This window comes from Micropterus salmoides, unplaced genomic scaffold, assembly GCF_014851395.1.
Source record: "Micropterus salmoides isolate LMB-PRFRI ecotype aquatic unplaced genomic scaffold, ASM1485139v1 Ms_hic_scaffold_12, whole genome shotgun sequence".
NCBI classification, from domain to species: Eukaryota; Metazoa; Chordata; class Actinopteri; order Centrarchiformes; family Centrarchidae; genus Micropterus; species Micropterus salmoides.
This window is the reverse complement of record NW_024040263.1, coordinates 24,642,484-24,654,174: the sequence shown is the minus strand read 5'-3', so window position 1 is coordinate 24,654,174 and position 11,691 is coordinate 24,642,484. Positions and strand designations below refer to the sequence as shown.

Sequence of the window (11,691 nt, the reverse complement as noted above, 5' to 3'; positions counted from 1 at the left end):
AGGTCAAAAGGTCATTTGGGGAACATGAAGTTGGGCTTAATTTCAATAAAGCCCACAGACCTGACACTGGTTATTCCATCAGTACACACTATGCTATATGTTAAGTGTAAATAAAACAGTACTTACAGAAGTACTTAAACGTCTCTTCAATCTGCTCATACGTGAGTCCCAGAACGACTTCCTGTGGCAGCAGAGGGGTGTGCAGCCAGTCGTCATTGTCGTATCCAAACACACTGTCTGCTCGAAGAGTGTAGTTGGGCTGACCCTCTGACAGGAGACTCACTATCTCCAGCTCTGGCAGGTCTGAACAAAGGTCTGTGTGGAGTGTTGGTTTGCACATGTGTGCATTTGTATAAAGATGAATAATTATGTATGTTGTTTGTGTATGAGGACATAAAAAACAAAAAAAGAGAAAGGAAGCTGAACTTTAACAACCACAACTAGGATGACATGTCATCTACTATGACACACTGCCCTCTACTGATAAATATATGAACCTACAATGTTCTCTTACTTATAAGTGTATACTATTCAAAATATAACTGAATTAACCTTTGGTGTAATTTGAAGATTGATGAGTAAGTAAAGTCATTCTTACATTTGTTGTACATTTTTACAAGAGGCACTTATATATATATATAATTATCTTTTAACGAGATGGGTCTATGCCCCCTTTGTGACTTACCGGTTAAAGTTGACACATCGTGGCGAGGTTGTTGTTCCAAGTCCCTGAGCTTCCCAGGTGAACTAAGATGAAGAGGCTGCGGGGCCACATCCGGGGCCCCTGACGCCTCGCCCCGCCCCTCATGGAGGGAGAAGGCTGTCTGGGAGTCCAGGTGGGCCTGTGGGGGCCAGGAGGGAGGAGAAAGATGAGCAGAAGGAGAAGAAGAGGAGGGAGAGGAGGCAGAGTGGGACAGCTTGACTGGGGCTGTAGGGTTCAGGGTGAAGGCAAACTCAGAGCTGTCCTGTGTCCTGCTGTGGGACTGAGGCCCCCTGGTGGCTCAGGGAGACAACGCAGGCTTCCAGGACATCAGGCTCTGATAGGCTGAGAAGGTAACGACTAGATAAAGGAAAATACAAAAGAGGAAGAGAGGGATAGAAAGAGAATAGAAACATTAGAATGTTAAAGAAACTACAGTATGTGCATAAATGTCTTTCATAGGGCTGCACAATACTCATATTACAATTACTCTGCTAAATACTGCACTTTTGTCATATACAGTACTTTATGCCCAGACTGCAATATGATGTGACAACAGTTAGTTTTCAATCTATTTTCAGACATTTGACGTTTTTATTTTACCATAGGAAATTTCATAGACCCACAACTGATCTGAAAACAAAGTATATAACTTCTCTCATACTAGTAGGTGCAGCCAAATCTGACATGGAAATTGGGGTGAGTCATTCTGTATTTTTCAATTTTTTATTATTATTTCTGCAGCTCTCCTCTACTATAATTTATCTGTGATAAAACTAGCAAATAAAGTTTCATATCATTGTTATAAAAAATAAAACTCCAATGACGCATAATATGTTCATTGCATACGTTCAATGCCCACTTGCACAACAGCCAGCTCCATAAAGAAATGGTTTTCCTAGTTTGGTGTGGAGGAACTTGACTGGCCCGCACAGAGCCATGACCTAAACCCTATCCAACACCTTAGGAATGAACTAGAACGGAGATTGCGAGCCAAGCCTTCTCATCCAACATCAGTGTCTGACCTCACAAATGCTCTTCTGGATGAGCACTTCCCACAGACAAATCCTGCAGAAAGCCTTCCCAGAAGAGGAGAAGCTGTTTTAGCTGCAAAAGTGGGACCAAATGCATATAAATGCCTTTAGATTTAGAATGGGATGTCATAAAGGTAATGTGTAGATGTCCCAGTACTTTTGTCCACATAATGTATATTTAGCTTCTCCTTGTGTTACATTTTAAAAGGTAATTAACATTAGAAAAAACTCCCTCACACTTAACTGACATTTAAAAACCAACACAGGGAAAATAAAGCTACTGAACAACACTTGTTACCTAGGCTACAATTTCTAATACATCTAATGATGTAGGTGATTGAGACTCATTTATTTTTAAAAGATTGGAACTCTCCCAGCATCAAACCTTTTGTGTGATCAAAGCGCCTTTCAATAGAAGCAAAGCAGGGCCTGGCCTTCTGTCTGTGTTTCAGGGTCACAACGATAGAGTTACCACTGCCTGAAGCAACAAACAGATCGGGTTCCTCAGCATAACTGTAACACACGTTTAAAAACACACACAGCGTAAGGCAACGCATGCTGTATGAGCTACACACAGAACGCCAGTAGCTACCTCTAGGAAAGTGTGTGTCTTATTCCATAAATGTCAGTCAAGATTTGCACTGATCTGCAACTGATTCAGTACTGTCCCTGACATTACGTGCCATTTATGCACCCCATTTTAAACCTTGCCCAATAACATACATAAACAATTGCAATTGAACAAACATACACCAAAAAATTAACATTATAATGTTTGTTGAAGAGAAATTCTGCCTACTTCTTAATAAAACTCTATCAACGTATCTGTGTATGCAAGTTTCTGCACACAAGCGGGACATGAAAATCTGACAACATATGTGTGGTAACAATGATATTTGGGTGGCAATGGTGCAGTGGATAAGACACATGATCTGGTGTGGGAACCCCCGATTCAATTCCCGCTGTCATTTAACAATGTTTCCCTGAACTTAGCCTGGTTTGCTCCAGTGTGTGTGACCTCTGACATATATAGCAATTGGGAGACGCTTTGGATAATAGCATCACCTAAATGACTAATTATTATTTAGCAACATGTGCAGTTTGAGCAGTCTCTGTCCCTCAGGAATGTCCCATCCCTTATTATTCATACAATTTACTCAATCTCGGCTATTTCCTTCTTCCCAGTGCCTGTAGTCCAGCACGTTCGAATGTGCTGACACTGCCTCTCTCACCCTCATCACTCCTGTGCACAACCACAATGCCACCTGTTGCAGATTGGCTGGAAAAATGTCGTGTGGCAAGGTCCACACCACTTTCTTTCTTTTCCATTTACAGAACCAGGGCTGTGTAGGAAAACTGGATTGTTTTTTCAGAGCACAAACAAAACAGAGAGCTAACAAACCGTGAGGAAATATCCACTGAATTTAATAAAAAGTGTTATGGATTACAATCACTTACTATGCCTTTAAGCCACAATTTTTACCTACACCTTTGTGAAGGTGACCGCATTTGTTTTAGCTAGGTGTACCTAATAAAGTGATAAATGAGCGTATAATGTATGAAGTTCTGTCTTTAAAGATAATAGAAACAGATTCAATATTATAAATCTGACGACCATATTTCCATACTATAACATCATAGCAACCATAAATGTGGTAAAATACAAAAAAAACACTACAGGCATAAAACAGAATGTTGTGTGAATAAGAGTGAAAGACACAATACACATAGTATATGTGTTTTTAACACTAATCCTGCAGATTTTTTTGTATAGAGAGTTCAAAATGCTGTGGATTATTGTTACAATAATGCTCTTTTCATAAATTCAAGTAGTATAAAGGCTTTATGCTTTACCCAGGCTGGTAACAAAAGGACACTTGATACCTCAACCCAGTTATTGCAGCCAATAAAACATGCTAGCTAGAGGGCAAAGGGTTAGGCCTAACTTAAGCAACAGCTACTAGACCATCATGGTAAGAACAGTGCGGGCAGGTGCACGTACACTGAGAACATATCATAACACCCCCCCCCGCCCATATGAGTATCAGTATCACCACCAGAAGCCCTTTATTTCCCTTTATCCTTGTTGGTCTCCTTTGCTCACCACTGCACAATCCATCCAATCAGATGAGTGTGTTGGTTTGTGGCCAACCATTCCCCATCAATCCTCTCTCTCTTATACATGTCAGAGCAGTAAGACCACCTGCACACAGTTTAGCTTTTATATTCACCCCCCTCAGACGGACCATTACTGGCAGTAATCTAGGTTTTCAAACTAAATCTAGGTTCTTTTGTGGGTATAAATATATAATATAATATAATATACTCAAGGAGAGAGAAAATGCAGGCATGTCGGAGCTTTTCACATTAACACTGTCAGTTCCAATTTAGCAGTGAGTCGAACACACTGTGGGTTTGTTAAGCATGCAGCCAAGCGAGACCCTGTCGGCCTCTTAGGGCGGACACTCGGAGACATGGTTATTAGCCATCTCTCCCTCTTTTGTGTTCTCAACTTTTTAATGTGCTAGGCAGGATGCCAGAGGGAAAAAAACCCCCAAAACTTTCAGCTGAGTAATCAGCTAGAGTATCATTCATGCAGAACATAATAGAGCTGCAGAGAAGATTAGCACACCAATGCCTGGGATCAGAATAACTGGCCAAAACAGACTTAAAATGCCATATTTTTTTGAAAGTACATTGTAACCAGAATCAATGTGACATTAATCTCATAAAATATTATCAAAATGAATGAATGAAATCACATGAACTACAGCAAGAAAGGCTAACAAGTCACACCTGAAGTTAAACTGTGTAGCAGAAAATCCTGCCTTTGACCTTGGAGCCTGGACTCGACCTGAACTCCACAGAGGCAAAGGGTGTTTGAAAAGCTCTGCGCTGGTACTCTGTGCAAACAATGCCCTTCCAGGAGGGTGTGTACGTGAGCAGAGGCACACAGGAGTGAAAGAGAGAAGGAGGGGGAGGGGAAGGGAGCAAGGATGCACTAAAGGGGTTGAAGGAGGGGTGCATTTGCGACATGGGTACTCAGTCACCAGCACATTGAGTACGTCAAGCTGAAACCAGTGAGTTTAAAAGCCAGTGTTAATGAACTTTAATTAAATGAATATCCGGTAGTCAGCATGTCCTTGGTTGTTACTTGTTCACATGACCAAGCTTCAAATTACCTTTCATAAGTTCTTGTACCAAATAATGCCAAGAGATTGGATGCGTAATGCAAAATAATAAGAGGTGGATTAAAGGGAATGAGAAGAAAAGTAAAAACACACTCTCTGTTTTGCCTCAACTCAACCTAAAAGTGTAAAAATAACTTATAGGGCAGTCTACAGTTCTTCAAGGTTATCTAACAAGACAGTTAACAAGATTCAACAGAAAATTTGATTTGTTTACTTCTTAAAAATCTACAAGAACATCTGTAAGATTAACAATAGCAGTAACTTGGACCTTAGCTTAAAGGTCTTTTAATTCCTTGGAGGGCAAATAAACTCACTTAACTCCAGCATGCACCACACTATTTAGGCCTTCAGAATAATGCAGACATGGTCTGGATAACTGCAGCCATTTAATGATTAAATGTCATTAGAGTTTTACAGGCCGAGCTAAGAGGTTATGTATACAGACATGCGTCAACATATTCAGCTCTACTGCACATTTAGCATTAACTACTTTTTTGATGATAATGCGAATGATGTAACCATCTTACAATACTGTGTGACACTATAAAGCCAGTACAACAGAAAATCATCAAGTTCTTCAAAAGCCCCACTTCCACTAAATTTAACAACATCCCCTGACTTATCAGTGGAAAATGGCAAGATCCAAACATCAGGCTGGATTAAATATTTGAACCTAATCAGCACAGGATAAGATGACCCAACAGTGTGTCTACAGTATGTTATAGTCCAGAGATAAGCAGCCGTGCATCAGTTCATGATCTGAGGACACCTTCAAGTCCACAAACAATTCAGTATACCTGCAACCTGCGTGCACACACACTGCATCATGAGACATTTATGGACCAATCAAACTGCAATATGATGTTTAACAAGATCAACTAACTCAATATTCTGCTGCTCAGGTAACAATATCTGAAACATTCACACATTGATCCTTTACTCTATTTGAATCCAAACAAGACAGGCAAAAATGTAAGAATAATTTATTAGTGGTGTTAAAAATAAAATATACTGAATTAATAGCTCTGTATGTCATTAAATTGACTACATACTGTACTGCAAACTATAGATGTTTCTAAAATATTGTTGCATTTTTGTTACCAAACACACGCACACATATTATGAGACCAAATAACCACAAATCTGTCTGAGAAAAATAATATTGTACATAGTACAATAGAAAAACAGATACGTGCAAACCAGAAAAATTATTTAAAGACTACACACATCTGTAAAATAAACTTTTTTGCTATGCTTCTAAATTTCTTATTTCAAATTGTTTCATTTAGGAGCACATGTACTTATTTGGGAAAAAGTTAGAACGTCATGTAATAAATCAACTCCCTTTAAAACCTTTGCTATCATTAAGTCCAGTACAATATATCCTTAACTAGAGCGAGCACTGATTCAAGGAATACATTCAGGGAAACCTTATAAAAAATGATTGACTGTCAAAAGAAAATGAATATCAGATTTATCATCATCAGATTTTTAAAACGAGTTTTAAAACGTTGTGATTTGCTATTCGATTATAATGTAACAAATAGTACTCTGAGTCTACTTGCTTAATTATCAAGGAATACACGAAATACTGACATTTTCAAATTTTTTTTGTTTTTCTCAACTTGAACAAAGTTAAACAATAAACAATATTTATAACAATAGCTTTAGTTAAACAGATGTAAAACAGAACAAGGGGTGCGTGTTGCTCTCAGGAGGAGATGGCTAAAAGGAGCAAATATTGGCACACTGGCATCCTTTTAGGCGCACATGCGAGAGCCCGGTGTGGACGGAGATAATGAACAGACTGCATTGCAAACTGAGAGGAGAATCTCACACACACAGCACATGACGACATCGCAATTGCGATTGCAATTATATTACTTGTGCAGCCCTAGTATCGACTTTAAAAATCCTGTATCGGTCAGGCTACTTCATTTTCCAAAATGTCCATGTCATCACTAACCTGCTACACAGAGCCACAAAAACATCTGTCCTGCGGTGAAACCTGCGTCCAGTCTGAACGGTAATTAGAATCCCACAAATGACATCATTCCTCCATAGAGCTGAATTAGGAAAACTGTTTGGTTACCCATTAACTACATATACGTTCTTTGCCAAGTGTCCATAAAAGGACACGTTTAATAGTCATTCCGGGATATCAGCCATAAAGGTGACTGAGGAAATAGCTGAGAAATGGGAGTTTCAAACTTAGACAAGGATTTTAAGCAGCAGTACAGCCATCGACCACTTTCATACAACACAGATATGTTGGAGAGTGCTATCTGTGCTGATATCTGTTATACTACTAATAACATATTTTAAAATGTCAGCCTCAGGTCAGCACAGTGCAAACACAAAGCCTACATCATGACAAAAGACAGGATATAATGCCCGACACAGAGCAAACATTGAAGTGCCACATTAAAGAGAGCTGGAAAGGCTTGGGAAGTAGACTGATATAGATGTGGCAGCTTAGATGAAAACCTGGGAGGAAAGAGTAGGTCTCCAGCTAATGATCAGTTTAAATACTGATCAATCTGTCAATCATGTTTTTAAAATGATCGACTAATCGTCTAGTCTAACAAATGAGAAAGACAGCCTAACAGCTAGACGGTATTAGACATAGAGCTAAAATAGATGAACAGGAGGAAAAGAGCATGGGAAACAACAGGCTGGTGTGTAGAGGACCTAAACATGAGCAAGAATGTCGCCCTGACAACTGGGAGAGCTATATCTGGACAGTAACTCCACATGAAAAGAAAGTGGTCAAAAAAATCCAAATGCCCATTACTCTCACTCTCTAAAGGGCAATCTGCTCTGTTCACTCAACATGCAGGCCTTTAAATCTGCTGCAGGGGCTGTGAGGGACACACACACAGCTTTGGTTCAAAACATTAGACCCTTATTACAACTGTATCGCCCTGTAGATGTCTGAGATTTGGGCAGGACATTTCTAACACAGAGTTAAAGATTAGGCTAGAGTACAACAGAGTCACAACCTTTAAAAAGAAATATGACCAAGAGGCAAGTTTGAAATAATTATTACATACTGCAGATTCCCATCAGTACTATTGAAAGCCAGTATTTTTCCCCAGTGAGACAGCAAGCAGGATTTAGACTTTAAAGAGTTTATCATGTTGCTAAAAAAAACAGATTATTTTAGACTTAAGGCCATTTGGAGTATTTATACTAAAATACATCTTGTTGTCTTTAATTAGTATGTCAGATTGTCTTCTTCAGCAGCAAAGTTCCCTGAGTTTGAACACTAATCTTAAGAGAATTACATATGTAACTGAAACACATAACACTAACTACCTCAAGATTACACCAGATTGAGATGCAGGTTACTTTACTCCACTATGTGTCTTTGAGACAGAAATGACAGAAAGCATATCTGCACATGCTTTGGGTCCACAAGATGATTTACTCAAACAACTAAATGGGGGGGGGGGGGGGATATGTTTTGTATTATTAACCTATCTGATAATTGATTAAATTAAACAAGCAGAAACAGTTTTTAAAACTGTTTCAGGATACAAACTCTTAAGTGAGCTGTAATGACAGTTACAGCATGAGGTCAACATGTTCAACCATGAATGTGTCATGTGTTATGAGTCCCATCATACACCTCTTCAAATTAATTGATAGGCATTCTTCTGTGTTGTGATCAGAAATAGCTGGACATTAAACAACAACAGACAATGAAAATGAAAAGGGAAGTTTCCTTCACTTTCTGATAGATGACACTACAGAGACGAACATAACTTAGTCAACAAAAAATTAAATTGCCTCGGGACATCTAATCAGCAGGGTTGGTTCAAAAGTACAAAGAGACATGCCTAAAGCAAAATTTTAAATCACAGTGACTAATTCATAAGACAAAATGATCAACAGACTTAAATAGCATAGGATTGTAATTCATATATATTTCTAGATTTTTTCTCTTTTTTGCACACAAAGGGGCACAATTAGGCAGACAAAACATCCTTTTATTTCAAGGCTAATCAACACAGACTGACTACAGCAACAGACCGACACACCATGCTAAATGCTAATACACTGGATTAAGCCAGCAAGCCATTGAATTAATTAAAACACTGAAACAGACTTACAGTGCTGCTGCAGAAGTTTTTGTAGCTTGTGATGTTCTGTGTATTTAGGGTACTGTCTCCTTTAGTGTGTGTCCATCAAATGAAATGCTCTCAGCTGCTGGTGCTGCTATACCGGCCGGCTTCTGTCCTGTCCTGAGTGTGTCCTGTCAGGAACAGAAGAAAAGCAACAGTGAGGCAGGGAGGAGGTGGGGCTGAAGGGGGAATGAGACAGGAGGAGGAGGGCCGTGCAGAGAAAAGGCGTTCTGGTTTATCATGTCGTGTGCCTGGACGGACCGAAGCAAATCAAAAGAAGAGCAAGACAGAGGTCTGTGAGCCTGCTCTTATCCACAGTCTTGGACTACAGCAGCAGGTCAGGATGTCGCTCTTCCTCATTGACACAGCCATTTGCATCAACCGAAGACTTCAAACAGCCAGGCTCTGGTATCTACTGTATTATCCAAATTAGATTTAAACCTATAGTGCAGTCTTTATCACAACAACAATACCAAGTCTGATTCCCAGCAGTGCTGGTCATTGATTTACAGACAGTAATGAGTGGTTCATTACTAGCTATCTAAACTGAAGGAACACCGATAAAACATGATCACAAAACAAAGACCAATACATTTATGCTATTTGAATTCCTTTCCATCTTACTGATGTAGTGAAAGTAAATTTCAACCTTTAAAATGTGAACAAATAGCATTTACTCTGGTCTGCATGATTACATTACAATTTAGGTCTGTCTTATTTGGTGCATGTTTACCAAAAAAGGGCATTGCAGTTTCTCATGGATTCTCCACTTGTTCTACAATAGCAGCAAGACTTCCACCTCCTCCGCTACCCAACACGTAACCTGATCCAGTTATGAAATCATAGGAAATAGCTAAAATATTTAATTACATCACACAAGATGGTGTCCAAAAAGTAAGAGGCTTAAATTCCTCAGCTATGCTGAACTATTTGAGCTGAATCCGTTGTTTAAAAGAAACAACCTCCACACTCCACAAACACGCAACAGCATTTAAAGTAAAGGGCTATGAAACGGTTTTGCTTTTCTATCTCTAAGAAAAAGGACAGGCTGTCATGTCTTAAACACCCTGTATCAAATAAAAGTATATGTTTTTGCTCCATGTTTTGCCACAAGACTTTGTCCTTTTTTGTTTTGTTTTGGGGTTTTTTTGGGGTGAAAAACAGAAAAAAAAGGAAAGGAGTGAGCGAGAACTCATGTTTAAAACATATTTTTTATTTAACTCTGCCCTCTAATAATGTCTAGTCTAAAGAATGTAAGAGATTGTTGTTATTCATTAATAACTAAGGCTGCGTGTTGGTTGAAACTTCTCAATACTAGTGGCCATTTGATACCTGCATATCAGTGCCAATGCTATAATAATACCAATTTTGATACCTTGCTGAGGAATATAAACATGTTTTTCAACAAGAATTTTTTTTCATTAAAAAAAGAAACCAAACTTCTAAAATGTCTAAACACAAGCAGACAAACAAGAACTTTCCTTCAATAGATTACGGTGTAATATAGGGAAGTTAAAATCAGAAACTGTCTATGGATCTGAGCAAGAATTCAAGGCTGTCTTACATGTAGGGGAAGCATGTGCTTCTTACTTAATACAGTATATAATAGCCTACATAGACCTCATTTTAGTTTGTATTTGGGTTAGCAGTGTTTTCCATTTGGCCTAAGCAATGCCAGTTCCCTACTTTAAATCTCAGTCGACAGTGTGTCACACGGTGAATAATGTGCGGTTTACACACAAAGGTGCCATTCATATCCCACCAGTTTATGTACAGAGAGTGCACCTCCTGTGAGTCTCTGCTGTCTCACAGAAAACTAGGTATACAGAAGCTATTGTTACTGCAAACTCACCATCTTCAGAAGGATGAGATGACTTATTTTAACCAAAGTAATCAGGTATTTAGACACAGGAGGGGTTGACGACCATGAAAGGCAATGTTTACTGTGTTTAACATGTTGATGTAAAGTAACAAACACTTTAGGTTTTTAAGTTACTTTACTTTCAAGGCATTGACGCTACCTGTCATTATGATAGATAAACAAATAGCTAGCTACAAATGTACCTGAAACAGCACCTTTAATTATAAGCAACTTCTTCATTCACGTCTGACCAAAGTGTCACTGAAGTAATTTTTCACTTTTCAAGTGTTAGTGAAAAGGTAAGCGTTTATAAGATGTTAAAAACAGGAATCGTAAGATCAGCACTTCCACCCCGGAGGAGGAGAAATCCCACCCTGCGGCGTTATGGAAATTCCCCCTCGCCGAGTCTGGATTTAATAAACACCAAATGCGACAAGTGAACAACCGACCAGTCTATGAAATGACAGTAAGAGGTACATAAAGGGGAACAGATTCAACTTACATGTTTCTTTCATTCGTGTCAAGTCAAAGTCGTGGTCGGGTCTGAAATTTGCTGAAGCAAACTTGGTGCTCAGCTGTCACAACGGCTGGTCTGCTCGGTGTTCCATTGGGTCATCTTGAAAGCGAGGCATCATGGGACATGTAGTTCTTCAAAGTAAGGCATTTTTTTCCCCTATTACATAGCAGTAGAGTTTCTAAAAAGGCAGCCATTTGTGATGAACCTGACCATCTGGGGATGTCTATTAGTAACATAAAATGATAGCTGTAGTCTTATAAC

The 11,691-nt window shown here is 39.1% G+C and overlaps 1 long non-coding RNA gene across 1 annotated transcript; it reads right to left on the bottom strand.

Annotated features, from left to right (window-relative positions):
• Positions 1-845: 845 nt before the first annotated feature.
• On the bottom strand, positions 846-11,542 carry LOC119899568. Its single transcript, XR_005443871.1, has 3 exons — positions 11,416-11,542; positions 9,041-9,183; positions 846-1,060 (listed from the first exon to the last, which is right to left on the bottom strand). It is a non-coding gene; the product is annotated as an uncharacterized LOC119899568 (long non-coding RNA).
• Positions 11,543-11,691: the final 149 nt, after the last annotated feature.